Source organism: Parus major, chromosome 1 (genome assembly GCF_001522545.3).
Source record: "Parus major isolate Abel chromosome 1, Parus_major1.1, whole genome shotgun sequence".
NCBI lineage: Eukaryota > Metazoa > Chordata > Aves > Passeriformes > Paridae > Parus > Parus major.
Window position 1 is genome coordinate 110891532 of NC_031768.1, and position 26087 is coordinate 110917618.

The following is a 26087-nucleotide window of genomic DNA, read 5'->3' on the forward strand; positions in this document are numbered from 1 at the left end:
GTTCCTTTGTTACACTATATAATAATGAACACATTCATATGAGCATGCAGTAATATGCTTGCCAAAACAAGATGAAGTTCTTCATTTCCTCTGCAGTCTTGAATTTTATTTTTTCACATAACTCTAAAATGCAAAAAATTTCATTTGTAAGCTGACTATTGGTTAATGAGTGCACATCCTTTATTCCCTTTCTTCTTTATGGAAGTGTCACTGAAATGTCTCTGAAAAACAACTGGAAATTGCAAAGTTCTGAATAATAAACATGCCCTGTTTGGGTGAGGCAGAAGGATGATCTATCTTTTAAATTGCAGTGTAAAATAAAGATGTACAAGATTGGGTAAACATTGAAAGCATTTTGAACATGGTAGCACACAGGTTTAGACATGATAATTTTGTTATACCAAAGTATTGCTCAAAATGATGTTGTGGAAGCAAATTAATTCAACCACTTACCATGGACCAGAAAGGATTAGAAAAAAAAAATTATGCTGAAATTTGTGTCTCACATATGCATTTCATTTTCATTTCAGTTCACTTTTGCAGGAAGTTATAAAGATAAGTAGAAAAACCACATTTTGGAAAATGTTTCCTGTCATAAAAGTCAGTGCCTGCTATTAAATACTAATGTATAGTACACACTGAAAGAACAATTAAGTATCTGTAGTACTTTAAAAATATTCCCCTATGCTTTCAGAAGTGAAGTGATATTGACAAACTAACAGAACACAAAGCTGTAATATTGAAACAAAATAAAGACAAATAGGTTTCCAGATTAATTCCATGAATTGTACTGGCATTCTGTCATGGTGAAAACACATGGTGAGAACTCTATAAAACAGGAGGTGTTATAAGTGGAACAAAGCTGGAAATATTGCAAGTGGATGCAAACTGACTTTTTCAGCTACAAGAGTAAAATAAATAGTTCAAAATAATTACTGTTCTTTGTTTCTCTAAAGTGTGCATGAGAAATCATAATTTACAGGAGTCTAAGGAAATTTGGAGTGAACAAAAATAATGCTACAGATTATGAGGTGAGTTATCCACTTTCCTGCTGTAACTCTGTCCCTGACACAGGGAATAGTTTTTGTCGAGACATTTATGTTTCCTTGGGCTAGACACGTGTTTTTGATGCCAATGGAAATGACATTTACTTATTTCACAGAAGTTGTCTAGTAAAGGGATCTGTACATGGAAGAAAATTTAAAAATGCTGCAACAAGGAATGGTTAAGATATTGAACTGTGACTCTGGGAATTTCATTTTTAAACATATCTTTATTTCTTCAGGCCATTTTGGTCATTTTGGCTCTTTGGTCTTTATCTTGTCTTACAATTTATCTTTCCAGCAATTACTAAAACCAGAAGGGAAGGGAAGAGTCCAGGAAAACCTAGTGATGACTGCTGCATGTAGGCAGCACTTTAATATTTGTCATTCAGAATAATTTTCATATAAAATGGGACTCTAGGAGTGCCCCTTGCTGGGGGTCAGTATGGCCTCCTCTTCTGGAACAAACGGGAATTTCCTTCCTCCTTTTCTTCCCCTTCCTCTCTAAGCTGATGAATGAAAACTAGACAGCATTAGCAAGAATTTTTCAGTCAAGCATTTAAACCAAGGCAGGTGACATTAAGAGAGCACTCAGATAATCTGCTGGGGTGTCGTGGTTTTAAAGCACTAACAAATTACTAGAATAAATACTTATTTCTTGCTGTGAGATATGGATTAGAACAAGAGCAAAACAGGCTTAAAATATAAAAGGAATAAAGAAAGTTTATTAACAAAAACTACAAGAATAAGAAACCAGAATAAAACCTCCAGAAACCCTTTTTTCCCCCAACTACCCAACCATTCCCTTGTTCACATGACAACACAGAGATAAAAAAACTTTGGTGGCTAAAACAGACCCAACTTTTGCTATATTCCCAGGACATGGGGTGGTGACCAAAAGGGAAGAAATGGGACAAAGCTCCTCATTAAGAGAGGGCTGATGCTGCTTTGTCAGCAGGCACTGGGTCAGGATGCATGATTATGAACTCAGCTAAATGGAACTGGGACAAAAAGCCTGCACTGATCCTTAAAACTCATCAGCAGTTCAATCTAGGGCACCTTCATTTTTCAGGGCAGCCTGAGAGAAGCAGATTTAAGAGTGTAAAGCTGTGGGTTCGTTTTATATTTCTCTATTGGCTCCTATTAAAAGCATCTGGCCTGTGCTTGATATACAGATGAAATTAAATATATGTATTCAGAGCAGGATATGCCACTTCCCTAATCAAGGTTAGGAAAGGATTACCTCACAAAGAACATCTTCCAGTGGCTGGGTGGTCAAACAGCATCTGCACTTTTTTCTGTTGTTGCAGGTCTCAATTTATCTCTTTCTCTTGTAGTTTTAGTGCTGCTTTTTATTTTATTTTATGTCACCGAGACAAAATTTGCCACCTTTCTACAAACAACTGCTCAAATTCGATGCCACTCCCACCTTACATGCATTGTAAAAGTTATTAGGTGGTTTGTAATATCCACATAACTTCCACTCCCAACAGAAATGTATTTAATATTTTGAATTCTTGTGTCAGGTTAAATGTGATAGAAATGCACGGGCGAAAATTCATGTTTTTAACAGCTTTATTATTTGAAAAGCTTTTTTCAAATGAAAGCACATTTCAGTCATTATTTTGATTTACAAATAGGCAAACAGAATAAATGTTTCATAAGAAAAAGAGTAGAAAAGTTGGCGATCTGAGGAAAGCTTTCTCGTTTTTCATGTTCTTACTGGATTATTTTTCTAACTAATTTTTTAAAACACAAATGAAATAAATGTTTCTTAAGAGGAAGAGCAGAAAAATTTGTAATCTCAGAAAAGACTTCTTTCTTGCTTTTCATGTTGTTTGCTGGGTTATTCATCCCCATTACTTTTTTAAACACAGGCATCACTAAAGTTCTATGGCACAGTAAGAATTTATGACCTGAAATTCAGCTGAGCTGTGCTCAGACAATGCCATTAGGCCTAAGCAATGTGACTAAGCCTGATCATTGTAACAGAATAATCTGATTTTGTTTTTGTTTTAAATGCAAGAATTCTGGGTGTTTTTCAAGCAAAAATCCCAGAAACTCACCACCCTGCAGTAGCCACTAAACTCACTTGAGCAGGAGACCCAGCAGAGTCTGAACAAGAGTTCCATGGAAAAACAAAAATAAAAAACAGCTCTCAGCCAAAACCAGAGAAAAAACTGATTTCTTTATCTTTTCCTTTCTGTGGAAATAGCAAAATGCAGCTGTTCAGTCAATGCTCATAAAGAACTATTGTATAAGCAATGAAAACAGGTAGTCTAGAATACTGAAGAAATCTCCAAATCTATAGGACTAAATAGTGCATTTCTTAAAGAAAATACCAGTGTCTTTTTCCCAGTGAAGTTCTCCACTGGAAGGTAAAACAGGGACTGAACAGAGCCATTGTACATTAGTTTACTGTACTACAATTGCCATACTAAAAGCCTTCCTCAAGCAATATACATTAATTTTTATATATATGTATATTAGAAACATGATATAGCAGTTTATTCTGCATTAAAATCACAGTTGTTTATACACTTGCCTAATTTTCCTTCCTGAAAATGAGTGCTCAGCAATTAGTTTCCAATTTACCACATCCATTTTTGCAACTGTAATATCTCTCCAAAGAGTAATGCCAGGACTTAGTGACACTGGACAGCAGAACTGCAAGGTTTTATGTTCTCCACTATTAACCTGCTGCAGGTTTATTTTGCTAATTTTACAAATTTAGCAGCTTTCCCTTTTTTAATTTTATTTTTTAAATGACAGTTGTATATTTCTGGTGGGTTCCTCCTCCATAGTGTGAGCTGTGTAGTACAGACACATCTACTGATTTTATTTTGCACAAAAACTGCCACATCACTATAACTCAGCTGGAACTAATGGAAATGATTAAGCAAGAGAGACTTCTGAGTCAGGGAATCATAGATTTGTGAAGCTGTGAAGATCTAGCAGTCCATCCTCTTTATCTTGCTGCCAAATCCAGGCTTTTCCATGCAATGCATCTGCTTTTGTTCACTGGGTTTCAAATGATGCTAAAATGGGACAGTTTTTTATAGAAGAGTAATTAGCCCAGTTATTACAGCCACATTTTAGAGGGAGCTGCATGGACCTACCTTCAGGAGGTTGAAGAGCTGCCTCTTTCCTTAGTGCTTCCAACCTCTCAGAGCATTGAGTTTGATGCGTTTTTGGGAAGTACAAACCAGTATCTCATCACTACAAAATTCAAAAATTAAAGACTCACAACTCTATACCTTCAGTCAATAATGAAGGATGGGAAAAGAAATGAGCTTTGGGAAGCAAAAACGTTTGAATAAGAATTACAAAGAATAGAAAAGTCCCTGAGAGGAGAAAAGGATAGCTTGATTCTTCAGAAGAGACTTGCAGAGAGGAAGGAGCAGAAACCTTCCAGCCATCAGATTTCTTCAGAAATTAAGTGAGGTTATGGATTGTTCCATTTCAACTCTGTTGAGTTCTAGCCAGCAAATTGAAAATTTTCTTCAGTTTTGAATTTATAACAGAACCTGAACAGATTTCATTGGCCCTGATTCCCCAATTCTTTGTGTGTTTCTGATTATACTGCAGAATAAGTGCAGCTGTGAGGGGTGACATGAAGTGACACCACCTAACCAGAAATGGTACTGCACTTCAGGCTTCAGCAACACCACAAGGAACATTGCAGATTTAAGTAATTCCCATAGCCTGAGTGCTCTAGCTTTACAATTTTGGGTCATTTTAAGTTTCACAGAGTCTTAAAAAAACAAGTTCCATTTCTGATATGCTTAAAATTATTACTAACAAAGTACACCAAGTAAGAGCCTGATAAAATGTTGTGCAATATTCATTACAGGAGAAGGAATGTGTTTTTACAGAAAATTAGATTGTTCTTTTCCTGGTTCATCCTGAAATTTTTTTCTGGTTTGTGGGATTTCTTTGCAAGGATATAATATTCCACCTATTCCCTGCTTGCTGCTGGGGCTAGGGGAAACCTGAGAGAAGAGGAAGAAACAGAAATTTGTGCTGAACTCCTTTACTGTGCTACTTAACCTTGTCATAAATCCTTTGATAACCACCAGCTGCTCCATTGTTATCATGCCCTTCTGAGCTCAGCTGGTTAAATCTCCTTCCTGCTTTTAAACTTCATGGTAAAAATGGCTTTTTTTCTTGCAAAGTCCATCTTAAGGCTGGACAGCAAACAACCAAGGGACTGTGCCCCACAGTCCTGCTCATCTCCAGGCATGGATGCTCCCCCCTATTCCCACCAATGGGGAAAGGTACAGGGAAATCATCATGAGAATCATTTATCCTGATGTTTACAGCTTCAAAGGGAAAATAAAAGCCAGGCAAATCCCTTGGTGTTTCAGGATGTTGTGGAGGATAACTGGAAGTCATTCCAGGAATGATGTGGCAACATCTCATGGTTAAGACTATTCTGTCTTCTGAAATTCTCACCTGCTTGTGAGGATCTCTGCTGGCATTTTTTCTTTTAATTAAAAAACAAAAATGTTTTCAGAACAACCAGCTGAGAACATTTCTAAACATGTTTTTGTGAAAGCAGATAGAGGAATTCACATATTTAGCTGGGAAAAAAAGCATCACCACGTTTGAAAAAAAATAAACTTAATTTGCGCTATGCAGAGACCACAGTGTGAGGGAGACAAGTCATGATCTTTGAATGCTTTAGGCCCAGGATATTGAATTATTCCATTTATTCTGAGCTTAATCATGGTCCTGGAGGCCTCAGGGATGATGGGGCTAAAATGCCAAAAGGGATGTCACTGCATAAAAGCTGTAGAATTTATGCAAGTGAGCTTCCTCAGCTTACATGTGACCTCTTTTGACTTCACCTAAGCTACAAAAGAAGCTGCTAAATTAAGCTTGCAGAAAAACCCAGAAAGGTCCTAAACTGCTCTTGCTAACAGCCAAAGTTGTATGGTCAGTGCTGGCAAAGAAAGTTGTTCCTTTTTTGTAAACTTGGCTTCTCTGGCTGTCATTTTCACTTTGAATACATTTCCCCTTCGAGGAATTCCTCCAGGATTTTTCCTTCTGCCTTGTCTCACCACGGTGACTCGGCTGGGAAAATAATGTAGCCTGCAGTTTAGCCAGTGTGCTTTTATCAAGAGGCTTATATGGAAAGAAAAGAAGATTTAAAGTGAAATTCCTTAGTTTAGCACAGATTAGGGCCTTCTGGTAGTTCACATGTGCAGAGATGAATTATTAACCTTTGGGGAAAGGTAGCAGTGTGTTCACATTAACTTCTCACAGGGCTCACATTAACTTCTCACAGTGTTTGAGGTTTTTTCCCAAGTGCACATTGGGGAGCCATTGGAATGATAATAATGAAGAGCTCTGTAATTCCTACAACTCCTTCTTTTATTGCAATAATCTCTGCAGAGTACAGCACAAACCATTCCCAGCAAATATTGTTCTTATTATTACTATTGCTATTATTATTATCATCATTATCATTACCATATTTATTGCTCTGTTAATGTTAATCTAAATTTTTAATGAAAGCTTCAGCACTTCTCAGATGGTGTTTATGTACCTTGATCTCCATGTGGACTAAATTTAAACAAAGAAACAGAGTAGTAGGCTGTTGCTTGGGGTGTTTTGATTGTTTTTTTGCTTTTCTGTTTCATTTTGTTTTAAATAAACTAATTTCTTCTCATGGGGAAGATCAATCATTCCTCAGAATCAAAATTCTCCCCAAGTGGAAGCCTCTGGGCTGAGAATAATGAAGTTTCTGGGATACAGTGCACATGCAAAGGTATAATATTGATGTGGAATCTAACCTGGGATCTACTTCTGAGGAAAGCTTTGTTAAGGAAACATTTAACATTAATATAATAACATTTGTTTAATATTTCAATTGAATTTTATTTAAACAAAATAATTTTTTTAACATCAGAGAAATGTATCATAATAATATAAAAACTAATAAATCCTTTGCTTCTCCATCTGTTACTCACTACATTTTCTAGAATTGACATAAAATAATTGAGGTAGTATTCACTGACCAGATTTTTGAACCAGTAAAGCAGAGGTTTTCTAATGTGTGTAGGTTAAATGGTTTGAAGTGTTAAAACAAGTTTTTTCCATCCTCTTGGCAGACAGATTTGCTTTGAAGGTAGATTCTTTTTTTCCCCCCATGTCAGTTCATTAAGGTAAATCAGTTCAGAGAGTAATTGGAGGCAGAGAATTTTCTGAGGTATTGAGAAATTGGAAGAACTGTTTTCTTCAAAAGGTATGGTTCTAAATGAGGAGTGAGAACTAGCAGCCCCATAGTCCAGGATAATTTGGACCCTGGAAAGGTAACTCATTAATTAAAAATAACACTTTTAGAATAAGCTGCTGGATTTTTTTCCCTTTTTCTTTTTTTTTCCCCAGCAATATCATGCCTACAAAAAAATGTCAGACCCTTGTTAAACTGCAAGCTTTAATTGCAAATTTTGATTTCTATTTTTAGGCCTTCCTGATTAAAGTCAGTCTCAGATAAAGTTTCATGCAGATCACAAGTGGAAAGGAATAATTTAGTAAATAAATGGAAGTTAGCATTTACTAATATATGACTAGTCTGAATATATTGTATATTACTAATGTATCAGTAGTCTGAATAAATGACATACTTTATCATATAAAATAATAGGGCAGTCACCTGTAAAAAAAGAGAGACTGAGTTTCTTTTTGTGTGTTTGCTGATCCTCTTTTGTACAGTTTCATCTTGTTTCAAGTCAATTTAAGGTTAAAATTAGCATCCAAACCATTTCCATTTTTGACAGCAGTGTAAGCAAAACCAAATTGCATCTTGCTAGTCACTGTGGGGAAAAAAAAAAAAAAGAAATATATAACAGGCTGAGATACACTAAACAATATTTTTGAGGGAGAAAAATGAAGGTAGCACAAATCCTCCAAGGTGACTCTGCCTCTGAAGAGGTGGCAAGCTGTTATTTCCTCGGTGTCACGGCTGGGCTGCCTGCTGAGGGACGCCTGGTGATGAACAGGGGCTCTCTGACAGGAGCCTAATCAGCCCTCCATTGAAAAAGGAGCTGGCAAAAAGATTATCAAAGCATGATGCCTTTATGAAGTGTGGAATTTAAAGCACACCCCCAAAACCCCTTCCCTCGTGTCCTTTTAAGAGGAAAACAGATCTCAGGGGAACAGAGAGGGATGTCACTGTGTCCTGCCTGGCAGGTAATGCTGCACAGATGAAAAACCTTTCACGAGGTGTGTTCAGGAGGATGAAATCTGAGATTTTGCTGGGTTCTAACCCAGAGCTGTCAATGCCCCCATTAGTCAGAGTTATCAGGACGTGTTTATACCCACACTGGGCAAACTTCAGCCAGCGATTGAATCAGAAAATCCTTGAAGAGTTGAAGGCACTGGGTGTCCTGCCCTGACTCAGGTGCTCTCCAGGCACAGAAGGCTGGCTGTGTGCAGGTGGTGATCCATCCACTGAAGCACCACACACCTTGGCAGCTTTGCAGGGGGTTTTTCTCTGCAGGACCGTGGCATGTCTCACTGCAAGTGCTGAGCTGCTGCCACACAGAGCACACAGACTCTCCTGTTCCACATCAGCAGCCTTGTTTGCCCCCTTGGCAAGCAAGTGGCACCGAGTGTCTGAATTGTCAAGTAGCACTGTTCCTTAATGACTTACACAGATCTAAATTCAGCACTAAACCAGGAAGGAGAAAGGTCCTGGTTAGTGGATTTCCTTTCAAAGAGAAAGACTGAGAGAAAATGTCCATTTTTTCTTTTCCTCTTTTTGGCATTGTGTCTAAAATAAATGTTCATTAAAACTTACTCTGTCCAAAATCCTGCTACAGTGGTTTAGCAGAATGCCTCAGGAATAGTGCTGCAACAAAGTGCAAAGAAATGGATCAGATCACTATGGCAGAATAAAAAATTAAAATTATTATGCCTTTTCAAAGCCCTTGCGTTATCAGTTGCTAAAAAAGAAAATGAAAACTCTGATGACAGATGTAATGCTGACATTTTTTTCAGTAGAAACCAGGATGCTTGATAAGAGCATGATCCAATTCCTGGCACTGTCAGGCATGGCCAGAGCTCTTCTTTAATGCTCTATGTAAAACTACATTCAGGGTTAGAACCACTTTTTCCTCTTTTATCAAAATAATGATTTAAGTTTCCTGACCCATGCTAAAGAAATTACTTTAATTATTTAGAATATATTTATGCTACAACTCTGGCATTAAAACACCCAGCAAATAAGAGAATTTAATACACAATGGGAAGAAACTTGCAAGTTTAAACCTGACTAGAAGCTGCTTCTCTTTTGTTACCTATAAAAACCACACTTTACACTACAGTAAAAGGATCTGAGACTTTCCCTTTCTAGAATAGTCAGAGGCAAGGAGCCCCAAAACCTTCAAAAACACTGGTGAAGGATTCATGACTTAGTCATTACCTGGCCATGGAAAGGTGTGGGCCATGGAAAGCTTTAATCTTTTCAGTCTTCCACTCTTCTGACTTCAAATCCTACTTTGAATCCTTGAAAGTTTGGGGCACTGTTTAAAATATGAGTATCAGTGTTTAATGATAACAATCCATCATCTGCTTGTCAGCTTCAGCTGGAATGCTGTTGAGATCTCCCTGGGGTAATGGATTTTTGAGACCATCAATAGCTTGGATACAGACGTTTCAGGATGCAAGAGCAATGTACCTGTGAGAAAGGGCAGCTAAACAAAATTCAAGAGGAAAATATTTGAAAACAAAGAACTGTAAGAAAAAAACCAGCAGAGATGTTAATTCAGCAGGACCAGCCTGTTCTGAGAAGCAGAGGGGACTGACACATCCCCATTTGATTGACAACTGCCTGGCTGGCAAAGCCCCACCAGGCATTTCATCAGGAGCTGAGGAGCATCTTAATGTTTAGCCTGGCAAATCATTATTCATAGCTCGGTGCTGGGTGCATTAGCAGGTTTAAAAAAGCTTTGCACTCCTCATTTGTGCACACACAGCCTGCAGAAACTGTTTCACTGTATAAGCTGCTGAAATTATCGTGGCACAGTGAGGGGAGCTGGCTCCCTGCACACACACACACACATGCCTGGCAGCAGATAGGAAACCTAAGCTAATAAGTTTCACATCCATCCTTAAAGTAAGGTTGAATGAACACCAACAATGATCTTGCTCAGGTCTGCTGAAGGTTCAGTTTCTCTGAGTTTGTGACCTTAGGAAAGGGTAAAAGAAAATCTGCTGAGTCGTGCAAATAGCATAGTTTGAAATATATACCGATTGTTTAATAAATAAGGAGTCTACAGGATGGGTCTTAGGGCAAAGAAATTTATGGGTAGCTTAACTTCAAGCCCCTCTACAATTCTTTCGTTGTTAAATTACACATTCTTCTTTACCACAGCAATATTCCATTTTAACCTTGGGTACTTTGGATACATGTTATATAAGAAACATTTTTCATATTTGCTAGTGATCTAAGGGGATATTAAGTTAAAGACTCTGAAGAGAAGCCCTTGCTGAGGAGAAACAGAGCCTACATAATAAATAAACACTACATTTAAGGCATGTGACCCTTGCAGTTCCAATGGCACAGGATGTGACCAGGCCCAAATATTCCAGAACACACGAGTAGCAAGTCTGCAGAGCATGAGTGGCAGGCTGGCATTAACAGCATCCTGCAGTGATAACAACAGACAAACCATGAACTTAAATCCTGGCTGTCTCAGAGCCTGGTCAGTCCTTTCTCTGTCAGCCATAAATTTCAGGCCAGTGCTCATACATCAGCTAAATCATTTGAATGGTCCTTCACTGTATCATTCCCCAGCTGTTGACTGGATGCATCCATCAATGAGGTGAGCAGCTTTTGCTGCAGTTGGACTAAAATCTATTTTTCAGTTTGAAAAGAATGTCAGTGGCAAGGTTACCTAATGTACTAACAATCCTTCTATTTAACCTTTTATGACAAAAAACCTTGATGTAAGTGATAGTCACCCATTTAGGACTCAGAAACAACATTTAGTCTACTTGTCATCACAGGAAGTGTGGATATCAGAGTGTTGAGTAGTCCTGAACTGCTGAACCATTTGTACTCTAGCTGCTTAGAAAAATTCGGGATCTGACCTCCTTGTTTAGTGAGAATTTATTTAAATCAACAGCAATGAGCATATTTATTCAAGTGCATTGCAATTTGCTGCAGCCAGTTTGTAAACAGAGGAATAAATGAACAACTTCAGCCTTGTGTTTGTAATCCTGGGAAATGTAGAGACTGGAAAAGATAACCTCAGGCTTGAACTTCCTAAACAGATATGCAAATACCATCATATTACTGAATTCCCTCCTGGTTTCTATGCATCATTTTTGCTTCTCCCACTTTTTAAAAGCTCCTTCAAATAACTAGCCAACACCAAAATTGCACAGAAAGAAGTCTGCAGCTGTCTCCATCTGCATGTGGATTAGCAGGTAGGAAAGAAAACAAATCCATTTTCCATACAGAAGCCGTAAATCCCAGGACCTGATGGACTTGTACTAATTAACAAAAAATTAAAGGTAGGTAATTTTTGGCATTCCTACTTCATTGGTAATTTTATGGCAAGCAAGTGAGGAAAGCACCAGATGAGAGAGAGGGATGAAAATCATTTACATCAACTAGCTTGGCTGGAGCTGAGGCCAAATGGCATTTAATGACATATTTTCATTCTGAAATAGTACTGGGTTTGACCTGGGGAAGGGAAAAAAAAACCACAACCAAAAACCCTTTGGTATAATCTTAAATTTGCAATATTTTTAAGAAGAAAAAGAAAATCTTAAACCCTGTTAAATCTTAAACCAGCTGTTTGCAAACCCAATGAAATTTGTCAAAGGACTTGTTTTGAAACAGTGCCTTTGGCTGCAAATACATAAAAATATCTTGTGTGTTTTATATTTACAAAAGACTACATTTCATCTGTGTCTTGATAAGATCAAAAGCATAATTTTCAAACCTGTGGATGTATCTGGTAACCCTTACTAGCCCAAACATTGCTTTTCCAATTTCACACTGATGAGAATTTGTTAAGTTATGGAAGCAAAAGTTGCAGTTGTGTTTAAAAAAGCCCTTGGGCAACTGATTGTGCTCTTAAAGTTATCTTGTTCTCCAAGAAAATTCATCAGTTTTAGACAGTATTATCATTTTACATCTTCTGCAATGTGCATACATCCAGAAGCAACAGTTTTGCCACATACTCTTCACTATCTGCACAGCCACTGACAATTTGCTGACAATCTGCTGTCCCTATCTGAATCTTGTTAAATTGGAACTTTTTTGGTCAGTGAAAGATGGTTTTACTTTCCCAAGTCCAGGACAAAACAAATAATCTGCCAAGAATCAATTTTTAAAACCCACAGGGGTCACTCTGAAGGTTAAACAGACCACACCACGTAATGGGTGGCTTTTCTTTTTGCAGCACATTCACTTTACTAAGCAACAAAACCTTTATATCAATTAACATGTCCACTTCCTATTAGATGCCATTCTATCAAACTAAAATTGTCCTTGGCAATTTTCCTGTTTCTTTTAACAGATCCTGCTCTAAAATCTGTCTCCTAAATTCCATATCTCACTTGCAGAGCCTGCAGCCCACACCACCCTGCGCAGCCTTGTCAAGATGCTGACAGGTGAACCAGGTTTCAAGCAGTAAAAGAGATGAAATGCCTACATTTCAGCTGGACATCTCCAAGCAGACTTGTTGCCCTTTGTTCTGCACATTTACAGAATGGATTCTGGCAGTTCCCCATCATTTCCACTGCTCAGAGGGGGGAACCAAGCCTTGCACTGCCTGGGCAGTGTGAGCAGCAGCACCTGACACAGGAGTGTGTTTGCACTCTAGAGAGGGAAGAAAATTGTTACAAACTCATTACAAAACCCACCCACACACATGGCCTTTTTTACCTTCCTGGGGGACTCTGTCAGAAATATGGTGAAGACTGATGAACTTTCTTAATGTGCTTCTACTCATTCTCTTTAATGATCCCATTTCCTCCAAGTTTTTAGGAAAGTTGACCATGGGAAAAAAAACTAAGTCAAAACAACTTTGCCATGGATTGGATCTCTGAATTGAGCTGGGGTTAAATGGTAAACTGATTTTCAGCTAACTGCTTCTCGTGTAGTTCATTCTTTTGAATGCATGGCTGCAAATCTTCTTGCTCACACTGCTGTTTCCTAGGTTGGAGTGACTATTAAGTTTTCTAATTAGTGGAATGTAATTATTTCCCTTAATGGGCTGTAAATTCACATTATGCAATAAATCATTCTTATGTACACTTAAGGATTCATTACTCTTCTTAGCAACTGAATAGCATATTTACTAAGCACAGAAATGTTCAGCTGGAGTGCCTTGTAGGTTATTGGGAAAGCATTAGCTGTTCCCAAATGAACACTCTTTGGTGAGGGAAAGTGGTTAGCAGCAGGGAAATTGTGGTTCTACCACTGAGTTTAGAAATAAGACTCACAAACCTGATTCAGCAGTGCACTAAGAAAAAATTTGCATATCAGTTCCATTGGGATCATTTATTGTCCTCATTAAGGCTATTAAGTGCTTTCTTAAATCATCTTCTGAAATAATAGGCAAGGAGAGAGAACTGCTGTTATGACTGGAGATTTGTCAGCCAGGATAGGAGTGAGGGAGCAGCAAAATCCATGGAACTGCTAAACCCAAGCCAGAACAAGCCTAAGCTTTGCATGTGCCTTACCAATTTTGTATTTTGGGAGGGTAAAAAAACACAATTTGAAAATGCTGGTAGGTATTCTCAGTAGAGACAAGGAGTAAAGTTTATATTAATATTGTACTGAGATGAAGACTCAGCACTAACATGGCCTGTAAATTGGGTTTTAAATTCCTTGGAGGTATGTTATTTGTCACCTCTTAATCAATTAAAGGAAGCAGATGCTCAAAACATGTTTGAGCACTGCCATCAAGAACTTAGAGTGCAGGAAAAGGGAATTGGTTCAATAAAGAGAAAATAAAGATTCAGCTCAAAGTTTGTAATCTGTTGGCAGAATTTGGATTCTTTCATGCACACTAACCTAATATTTGTATAGCATGCATGTACACATGTGCCTCCATCATGCTGATATGGTCCATGAGGGGTAAACCAGTCCAGAAATACTTGATTCCTCAGCAAAATTAAGTTTTATGTATAAACAGGGGAGCATTGCCCCTCACAAGATGGAGGATCTCAGTCAAAAAACCTTACTTGCATTTTTCCTGCACTACTTTTGTTGTAACTTTTCCCCTCTCCAAATTTGATCTTAATCCCACCTATCTCCTCTTCTTATTCACCATCAGTAATGAAACTGAAACTTCAAGAAGGGTCAGAATCTCTTTTCCTTCTGCTGTCACCATTAAAGCCTCCTTCACCGTGGTCCTGCTGCAGCAGGACTGGCACAGGCAGGAAGCTCTCCCACCACATTTACAAGACACATTTACAATACACCACCCTAATTAAAAAAAAGGATAAAGTTAAAACAGGAAAAAAGAAAGCCCCATCTGCACCTGAACCACTTGTAATCGGTGTTGTCCAGATGTCCAAAATTTACAGGCTGCAAGGATATCCTAATGCCCTTCAAACCCAGCATAGAGTGTTAATGATTGATTTAACTGGGGAAAATAAGAAATAAAATTTAAAAAAAGGCTAATCCAACAGATAGCAGCAATGAACTACATGCCAGTAAAGGGAATCTGAGAAGAAGCTGAACAGATTTTCTGCAGAAGTTACTGCAGTGTAAACCTTGGAGGCGTCAGTCTGTGGCCAGTGAAGATCAGCTCTCTGCTCGTCTCAGCCCGATCATCCCTTGCATGTGATTAACAAAGGTGAAGGGAGGCAGCTCCAGGGGACTGTCACAGTGACAGATGGATGGCATTAGACACTCTTTGCTTATGCTGTGACTAAACTCCAAATGTTACTGCTGTCCATGAATTTAGCGTGTCCCCACTGGGTATTGTCAGGTCCCATCAGCTCTGCTCCTGTACCTTGTGGAAACTTCTGTCCAAACACACAAATGCGTTTTTGCTCCCCAGAGGCTCCCTTGGTGCAGCTGAATAACCCAACTCTGTTATTCCAAGCTAAAGGAAGGGAAAACATTGCTGTGCTAGATCAAGGCAAACCCCAAAATTAAAGTCAGAATGTTCTCCTAACTTGGGGTACACAATGCCAAAAGAGAGGCTTCAAAGTTCTGAACTCTTTAAAAGGAATTAGTCAGTGAAAGCCAGTTTTGGGGTATTTTACAGGTTCTTCAGCAGTGGTGGGACAACAGTGTGTGGTTACTGAGTACAGCACCAGAGCTTCATGCTTTTCAAGAGCAGACCTTGGCATCACTGATGGTGAGCAGTGCATATCAAAGGGCATCACAGCACTGTCCTGGCAAGGCTGCTCAAGAACAATCTCCCCGTGCTTTTAATGACAAGCTGCTGTGAGGAACTTTCTATCTCTGCTTTGAGTCTGGTTTTAGTTCTGCTGCCTCTTGCAGCCAAGGCTGTAACTATGAAAAAGCTCCCCTTTAGCTCTATTAGGACACAAGAAGCCCTTACAACCTCCACAAAATCTTTTTGACCAGTGGCAGGACCATCTCCTTGTTGTCTTCACACACAGAAGGAAGAATCTGGAACAGAGCCAGGGAGTTGCAAATAAATACCTTTTTAATTTTTTTTTTTTCTCTATATTTGCTGGCTTTCAAAATGGGCAAAGAAGAAATTAAATACAACAAAAAAGAAAATTGTTTTTCAGAAGCTGAATGTGTCATTTTTTCAACTGAATGTGAAAGGTGGTTTTATGTATCACTTCCTCTGTCTAGTTTATAACTCTGGAAAATACCATTAAAATATAAGGTACTTCTGAGATTCCTATGTTAAATAAAAGGGTCAATAAGAAGCTGTTATGGTAACAAACTCTTTTTTTTTAATTACTTATCTGCTTACAATGCAAATCTTTCTCAAGGACCTCTATTTCTATAAAATGTTTTGCAGTGGAGTACAACGTTTTACAATATTGATAATTATATCTAACTTTAAATGAATGAAACAATATTTTTTCCATGTTGAGAGCCCATTCAGAAAGATTTCTTTCTTTGTATTTATGGAATAGCTTGTGGAATTACCCATATACCAGATACTAACAAGAAAATTAACACTGTCTTACATAAAACCAGGAGAGTATCCCAACAAAAAAAAAGCTCTTCCAATTTCAATACCTTGCTGTTACATGTACTTTTTTATCCCACAAAAGCTTTCAAAGATATAATGACTAATTTTCATTCTTTAATTCTTCTCCTCTTGCGTTCTGTCCTGGAAAATTTCTCACTTTGGGCTTCCCTTCATATCCTTCTCTCCCTGCTTTTACTTTTCATTTCTCATCTATTTCTTGGCAATCCTCCACTCTCCAGGGTATATCTGATGATTATTTAGGTCCACGAGCCAAACTGTAAAACAGCTTCTTAAAACAACACCTGAGCAAACACTTATTTTGGGACAAGGTAGGGGCATACAAATGAGCCTTTTAAAAAATATATATTTTTTTTTAATGGTAGAATCTACCTTGTTCCAAAATCTTTTCTGTAAAACCTCGCTAAATTAAATGTATTGAAGGTAATATGAACCTCTGGGCTGCTCTGTCTTACAGTTCAAATCTGGTGTGTAGCTATGATTTAACTTCATATCTTACTATTAGCCAAGTAAGAAGCCTCACAGAAATCCCACCCAAATAAGTAATTAAAAAGAAAATCATGCCAAAAATTTGCTCAGGACTGCTGAAGACAGAGCTTAACTCAATGGAACACACCCTTCAAAAAATTCAGTTTAGAAAGAGAACTGCCTCTACAGCCATCACAAGGATATAAAGAGTATTTTATATCAAAGATTTCTTTTTAATGGAATTAATTACCAATCACCTTTTTTTTACTACATTTGTATTCCCATAGAATAAGAAGGCCTAGGCCAAACAGGAGGCTTTGTATTCATTATTTTTTAGCAATGGATTTTCCCAATTATCACAGATTATCACAGAGTATTCCAAGCTGGAAGGGACCCAAAAGTTTCATCAAGTCCAACTCCTCAGTAAATGGCAGGAAAAGGCCTTAGGGTGGCCAAATTTTCAGCTCTTCAAAGAGTCCAAGTAAATTTTAAATATTAAAAATATTAAAAGGAGAACAGTCAGTTGTCAGTCAATCTTAGTCTAAGCCGTACTTTTCACAATGAATGAAAAGGGGTGAGCACGGAGGAGAAAACTTCATGTAGCAAAAAATGATGAATTATTACAGCTCTGTCTCAAATTCACATTTAGTACAAGATAAAATGAACAGGCTCAAAGGCAAGCCATGAATCAAACTCCTGTAAGGAGAGTGAGAAATTCACACACAATTGAAACCTCTTGACAGCAAAGTCAGTGTGGATCACTCCACAAGCTCAAAATAAATAAGAATTAATCAGAAACAAACAAAAATTACTGTTAGGAAAAAATACCCAAGGAAACAGTGAGTGGGAATTCAGCCTCTAACTTGACACAGAAGCAATCCTGTCTGAAATAAAAACAAGAGGAATATTTACAAAAGTGTGACAGGACAGTGGAACACATTTAGAAATGTTCCTAATGCAGGCCAATGATTTTCAACATTTATATTTGGTAAGATTGTGGCTAAAGCTCTCACATATGCTTTGAGACGTCCTTAATTATCCATAACAGATCTTTAAAACATTTTAATGAAAACAGAGAAGGAACATGCTCCTGACTTTCTCTTGGAATGGAGAAAAAAATCTGTTGCAAAATTCAAGTATAATTCTGGCTTAAGCCATTAGAAGTTGAAATAATTTTGATGAAATATGTGATGAACCTTGTCTTATTCAAAAGTGTTCCCAGAGTGCTCCAGTCTGCCCTCCTTGGGCTTTCAGGTAGAGGTGCTGGGAGTACAGACACTGTGTTCACTGGGATATTCTGCCAAGTCTGTCTTGAAATTATTCCCAGGAAAGTCTAGGGAGAGACCCTCACTGATCTCATTCACAGAACAGGTACTACCTTTAAATAAACTAAAAGGATATCTTACCTTAATTTTATATTCTGGAGCTGGTGAAAGAAAGGTGAAGTTCCTTTCCTACTAAAGAAAGCTGCAAAGGTTTTATTAATTAAGTATAAACACTGGGGGAAATATTTCTGATTCCTACAGCAAATAGGAACGTGGCTTCAGTCCTGCTATTTCTGCCTGATTCAGGTATTTCCAGTTCCTGTGAAGTGAAAACTCTTGAAAGAGTAAGTGATATATCAGCAGGAGGGATGATTTATAGGAAGAATTTCCACACTTATTTCAACAGAGTATTCTGTCCCCTTGGAGTCATATTAGCACATTGTGATTCTTTTGATGAAATGTAGGGATTTTTGGTATTTAATTATTGTAGATTAGCATAAAATTACAGTTTTTCTCCTTGGATGTCTTTTGTTTAGGGTTGTAGGACAACATTTCAGCTGCTAAGGAAAGGTATCAAGAATGAGGTAGTGAAACCAAGATTGCCTGGGAGAAACACAGCAACTCAGAGAGAAAGTATTACTGAGTTTATTAGCTAAAACAGCATAAAAAACCAGTGACAGGCTGATCCAGGTACAGTTGTTAAATGCCTTTATTCAGATTCTCATGGACTGACTAGTTTAAAACCACTGTGGGAAATTCTGAGTGAAATTAGAGAAAAAAATGCCTGTCAGACCAAAAATATCTTATACCTGAGGTGTTGTCACAGAGAAATGGAATTCTATAGCTCGTAATGTAAATGTATCTAGACAAGACCATTATATCTAAAATTACAAATCTGGCATCACAATTCTTTTAATGAGTAAATAAAAAAAACCCCTCCAGAAGACAATATTAATGAATATTCAAATGACTTTCAGTATTAGTTTATCAGTGCCATATAAATAAATTTGATAGAAAGCATTTCTGATGGGACAGATATATTCATGCCCTTAATCTTCAATATAAATTGGACAAATCTGTCAAAGCAGAAAGAAAAGTGTAAATGCTGTGTGCTGTTTTTTAATAACCAACTCATTTTAATAATAATTGAGCCTGTGCCTGAAGATCAAAACAGAATTTGATGGGTTCTGGTGTTTGTTTCTTTTGTTTCCCTTTATGAAATGCAGGGAATCTGAAGAGAATCTGGACTAAATTTATAACACAAAATGTCTTTTTGATCTCTTATACTGCAGAAGTTTTTCAAGAACAGGAAGAAAAGTAGATATAGATGCCAAAGGTTAGGAATGAGAAATCTCAAGCAGTCATTGACTTTCAGATCCAGGCCACCATCATCCTGATATTCTCACCTGCCTGTGTTGGTTTGGCTATGAGCCCTTCACAGTTTTATTCATTGCTTCCCCTGTGCTCTTTGATTTTATTCTGGTGCTTGATGCTTCAGTTAAAAAAGGACCTCTTTATAAAACCTCTCGTAAGACTGGAGCACATTCACAGAGGGATGTGAAGGAGCACTTGGAGAGGAGAAAAATTTTCCAGTATGGCTTTTCCATGAAGAAAAGAGGCCAAATTCTCGAGTAATAAAACCAGATAAATTATATAGCCTTTCTGAAGTGATTTTGAACAAGAGGAAATAACAGGTTTTTACAGAGATCAAGAAAAAGTAATGTGTTGCCAGAGAGCAGCTGGTGACGAGTCACTGATTCCAACAGAGTTAAAATGATCAACTGAGGATGGGGCTGAAACCCTCCCAAAGTCCTGAAAATGAACTGACCCCTTTGAACCTTTGAACCTCTGCAGAACCTGTGCATCCAAATAAAACAAAGAAAAACAGTTTGCTTTATTGTTGAACTCAGCCAAGAGATCCACTCTGGTATCCCTGCTCCCCTCAGGATGCAGAGCAAGGGGCACCTTTCTCTCTCACATGTCAGACACAGCAGCCCAGGAGAGTTTTCTGGGGGGCTCAGCAGCTGCAGAGAGGGAGGGACAGGTTTTCAGGAGCATGTCATTCCCATTCAGACTATAAAATAAGTGACTTGACACTCAAATTGAGCTTTTCCTCGTGCTAAAAGATTTGCAAGCTTTGCAACACCGGTGGATTTATAAAAATTTGCAATTATGGCTACAGGAATATTTTTCCCGAGTTTTGCAGCATGTGGGAATGGGATTCTATTTAGCTTTTCATGGTCCAAATAAAGACATCTGTATTTGAAATATTTCATCCTTATTTTGTTAAATAGTGAATGTAAATACCCCTTTCTTAGTGGGGAGAAATCAGTGCTTATAGCACACAATTAATCTCATCCTGAAGCAGAAAATGATCAGGAAAATCACATTCTAAAAATGTTTGTTTCTCCCCATTCATTATCGAGGAAGTCTACAGGAAAGACCATGGTATTATATACACATCTATGGATATATCTAAATCTATCTGTATATATATATATATATAAACTCACATACTGTAGCTGAACTCATCCTCAGTGATTTAATAAAGTGATTCAAAAAGTGATTTAATGATTTCTTTCCTCTATTTGACACACCTCATTTTAAAGTGATTCTCTTGCATTTAAAGGTGTAAATAAGACATCAATCTAGAAATATTTTTTCTCTAAATTTCAGCACTTGGAACATGGGTTTAGGGCTTTTATATCTTGTTGAAGAAAACAAAAAACTAGAATCATAGTAGCCCTGTACAATCAGTGACAACATAATTATATTTTCTGAAAAATATTTTCCATTCCTTTTGTTCCTAAATTGGGGAACATTGTTAAGAGGAACCTAAATGTGGACACACAAGTTCAAACACAGCAGTTAGAAAAGTGCAAGCCAGAGTTAAAATTAAAAATGAGCACCATCAAACACAGAAATGTTCCCTCTCAGACACAGATGTAATAGTTATCCAACAAGAGGACATAAATAAAGCCCAGAATTTGGGGAAAAGATCAATTTCTCTAGTGTTCCTACAGAACAAACTGCAGCAAAGAGACAGCTTCAATCCATCAAGGAGAGGACAGTTAGAGCCTGTCATCAGCTGCAAAGGAAAAAGGCCTTTTAAATTGAATAGGAGACTAAATCTGATTTTATTTAAAGCCTGTTCACAATGGGTAAAAGCCTGAGGTGCAGCCCCTTAACTTGGCCACATTCTAGTGACCAGGGTCGATAAAAATGCCCTGTGGGCAGAAGTGTGTTTGTCTCAGGGGTGTATTGATATTTTTTTCCTCAGTTTGTGTCTGCCAGCTGTTGAAATATTGCACAGCCAGTAAATTTCTGCATCATCAGACATAGCTCATGTATTTAGAGGTGTGTATGTACAAAAATGCCAGTGACTGGAGCACAGTGATGTTTTCAGAGGTGCCCTTGGTCTCCATGCTGGCCTCCCTCTAAAACTCACTTTTCTCTGTCTTTTATTCATACTTTGCTTTTCCTGTACTCCTGAGAGCAAACTAAATGCCAACAAATGTTTTAGGCAGGTAAGTGGTTATCAGCTCTTACAGTGCCTGATTATAAAACATTAAACCAGAGCTGTCTTTTTACCCACAGCTGGCTCAGATGGATGAGACAGTTTCCATCCCTGGTGGTTTTTAATGCCCAGGATGGGCCTCATCTGCCTTTCCCCACACAAACCATCTCTGAAAGGTGAGAGGCACCTGGAGACAGCACTCAGAACAGCAATACACCCATGGGGGAAAAGCTGAGATTGATTTTTTTCATCTGGACCAGGGGTTTAACATTTACACTGTTTTGCTTGTATTGCAGCCCTATACATGAGCAGGATGTTTACAGTGATTATAATGGACATTTCTCATCTCTGTTTGCAGAACATGCTGATGGCTGTTTGTTTTTCTTGAGACTCAGCTGTTATTTCCCCCCTCCTATGGAATGACAATGATGCTATTTTAAGTAAAAGCTGATGCTGGTAGTCAAAAGACTCATTTCACTGAGTCCCACAATTCATTCCTGCTCTCAGCACACTGACTTGCTAACTTGGGACTTTCAGAAAGACAGAACATTTCCTGAAGAGGATTTGGAGAAAATTCTGACAGCAAGTCAAAGCCTTGTCCTATCATCCACTCCCCCCTTGAGCAGCACCTCTCCCCAGAGCTGAAATCCTGATAAACTCTGGATTTTAGGGTGGCATAGCTCGCAAGCATTTTACCTCTAACTCCGCAGCATGCTCCCAGTATTCTCCAAATATTTGTATTTACCCTTCCAGATGATACATTTAAAGACATGAATATGCTTTACAGCTGCATAAATAAAATGCTGCTGCTGAAGTCTGGGGCAGCTGGATCTACTCTCCTGCTTTCTAGGGTAGGGAACCATATTTCATTTTTTCAGCTGAACATACCAGCAGGTACCACAGCAGTGAAGACATCAATTTCAGTCCTCCTTGTTGAATCTCCAAGGAAAACTTGTACTCTATCTATCAAGCAGGAGGCCAGGCTGTGTGTAAGCACTGGAGCTGCTGATCTCAGCCTGATACCCTTTGCAATCCATTGCTGGCTGTAAATAGGATTCTGCTACAGGTAAAGCAGAACTATGAAGCAGAGAAGATCTGCCCTGCTGTGCTTTTGTGTGACTTCATTTTCAAAGGAGAAAACCAATTGATTGCAGTGGAGTGCAGCCCTCAGTCTCTCCCACTGAACTGCCTCAGATTCAGAGGTACTACAAGAGAGCTTCCCTTTTTATCATGGGGATGAAGGAATGCAAAAGTATTGTGTGTACGTGCACCTGGCCACAGACACAAATCTCAGTGCACCAGGACCTTTTTGGGCAGGTGAACTACACCTTTAGAAGAAGATGCTGTCTGAACTGGCAGTGACATATCCACAGAAGAGAGTAAATCTATAAAGTGTTTAACAAGTCGTGTGCTTTCCCACAGCTCCCGAGCACAGCCCGTGATTCCAGCAGAGCAATCACTCTGCTGAACATCCTTCTACCTCCCAAGTCACACTGAAATCAATGCCTTTTTGTGAAAATGCAGCAGAGTGATGTATGGCTGAGGATAATAATATCTGGGGGAAAGATATAAACCAGTAAACTGTTTCATCTTGTGTCTCTGAAAGAGTGGCCTTGATTGAAAGCTTTTTTTTCCCTTATAATAATTTAAACACCACAGCTTCAGCTACAGCCTTCTAGACTGTGGTGTTTTGACTCTGACTGGACACCAGGTGCCCACAAAAGCCCTGTCTTTCCCATCCTCAGCTGGACAGGTGAGAGAAGATATAATAAAAGGCTCACCAATCCAGATAAAGGCGGGGAGAAATCACTCAGCAGTTACTGTCACTGGCAAAACTCAGCTTGGGAAGATAAATTTAATTTATTAATAATCACATCAGAATAGGTTAATGAGAAATAAAGCTCATTAACTCATTAATAAAACCTTCTCCTGGGCTGTGCAAACGCACACACAGCTGGTTTTTTTTCCTGAGGCTTGGTAGAGATGGTGGGTCTTGACCTGCTGCTGAATTTTGAATCGTCATATTTTTAGGAAATGATCTCCTCCCATGAAATGCCAAACTTCCTCTTTTTAGCACGAGAATAAAGCCCCAGTTTTCTCTGGTGATATCCTGTCAGCAGTTTCAGATTATTTCATTTACATGTCTACTCATGGAGCTACAGATTGAACTTGTGTTCCACTGAAACTTTTCTATCCCCTGTGGACAATTAAATTCTCACTGGTGCTAACGAGGCAGCCGAGGCATTTAAGGGACTCAGGTCGTGTGGGGAAAATGCCTGGCTTGAGCCAAAATAAAACAAGAATTGGTACATGAAATTACCTTTTCACCCCTGTGAGTGTTCAAGGTGGACTGAGTAGCTTTCAGCTTCTAAGAGCTGTTGAAGCTGTTCCACTTCTTTGTAGAAATTAACTGATACTAAAAATTGCTGTACTAAAACCTCATGGACATCTTAAAAATTTGGTGATACTTACCCTATAAATGAACAAGTTTTAATATTTTTTGGGGCAGGTTGTTTTATTTCACCTTCTTTTTACAGTATGTAAAAAAAAAAAAAGGGAAATATTCACAATGCAGCAGTTGTAGATTTTCTTATTTTTAATGATGACATCAAATTCAGAGCTCACCATCATCTTTTCCCTTCTTCCTTCCCACCCTTATTTGACTTATTTTTTTTTTTAATCAAAGCTTTGAGATCACTAATCCTTTGTCAAATTTGTCATTAAACAACTTGAAAGGTCAAAAGTTTGTTGGAGCAGGAGACAAACAACATGACCACATAAATCTTACCTTCAAGGAACAAAAGGAAAATCATGAGATTTAAAATTAAAAAGAAAATTTATCCCTATCCCTACTTCAGTGAACTGTTGTGGGAAAAATACCCTCCATAATCTATTCATTCTATATTGTTTTTCCTTACTGCTGATGGTCTTGCTAATCTTTGATTTTCAGTTTTTTTAAAATACTTGAATTATTATAAGAGTAGAAAATACAAAATTCACTGAATTAGTATCTAGTCCATCATGTAGAAATGAAATTTTTTGAAAAAAAAATAAAAAATTCCTTGTGTGAATAACAGGAAAAGTCAGGTTTTTCCATATTTTTCTAGATAATAAACAAATCAGCAGTAGGTTAAATTTACCACTAGGTTGTTGTTATTTCTTTTAAATATATGACAATCTATGTCACTCAGACTAAGGCTTTGCTTCACATCCTCAGTGGCAAGAGGAAAACATGATGGATGGTTTTGGGGAGGGACTGGAAGGAGGGAGGGAGGGAAGGCAGGGATAGGGTGTGTTTGCTGGGTTTTTTCTCCTTTTATTCCAATTGAACTATTTTTATCTATCCTTCACTTTCTAACTGCCTGGGATTAATCCAGCAACATTCATTCAGTGCCACTATTCTAAATCAACTTTTCTCATCTGACACTATTTTATTTTAAATTTTTTTACATAGATTATTTCCTCATTTATTTATTATTTCAGGCTGACCTACACCAGCATTCATCTGGAACATGCTGATCAATGTAAGGTGCTCTCTGTAATTAGGCTTTTTCTTAAAATTAAAACAAATTAAGAGGGGTTATTTACATGAAATCAGCTTTGCCACTAAGAAATCTTTATTGTTATTTACATAATTGCCTGCTGCACATTTGCTTTGGTAATTATACACGTTAGCTCTTAATGGAATGAAAAGGGCACAGGGACCCAATGTTTTTAATCTGCTGTCATTTATATCCCAAAGTTGCCAAATTGGGGCTCAGCTAAAGAGAGTTTTTCAGTGGAATAATGAGCATTGTTTTTGTTCATCTAATCTTGAAGCTGCACCTGTACTCCTATCTATTTTCAAGATAGGAATGGAAAAAAAATGGAATAAAAAGAAAAGGGCTGAAAAAATATAAATGGGAACAAAATATTACAGAACCTCAATAGCAACTGAACCTCCTTTGCAAAAAGAATGCACCTATATCATGACAAGCAAAAAGAGAAAAGGACACCTGCAGCTCAGCATAAATCTTTTTGAAGTGAGAAGTTCTCTGACAGAACAGTCGACTCCACCACAGAGTAAAGGCATTTTATGAGGAATCAGTTGTATTCATAGGCCAGCTAGAAGCATCTTGGTTTATTTTTTCCCTCAGTAAAATCACTTTAAAAGGGGCCTGCACAGCCAAACTAGAATCTCTGAAAAGGAATGATTGCTGGCTTTACATGTGGAAGGAATGTAGGAAAGTAATTAGGGAGGAAACAATGCCAGCTTGTTACAGTTCTGCTGAGAGGAGAGCTGGTGTTGATTCCCGACTACTGCATTGTTTGTATCCACTCTGCCATCCTAAATACCTCTCCTCAGCTACCCTGAGGGGACTGAATTCAGCATTTCCTCCCTCTCCCCTGAAATGCATTAATCCATGTATGAAGAGTCACTTGAGCAGCAGGACAGCACTTTATTTACATGAGAGGCACATAGCCAATGCCTGGAGGCACCTTCACCAATGTTTAAAAAATAGACTGACTCCACAAAACAAACAGCATTTGACATTAAATAGTTCTACACATTCAATACAATGCAATAGAACACAAATTAAGTATTAAATACAATACAACACAAACAGCTCAACCAAGT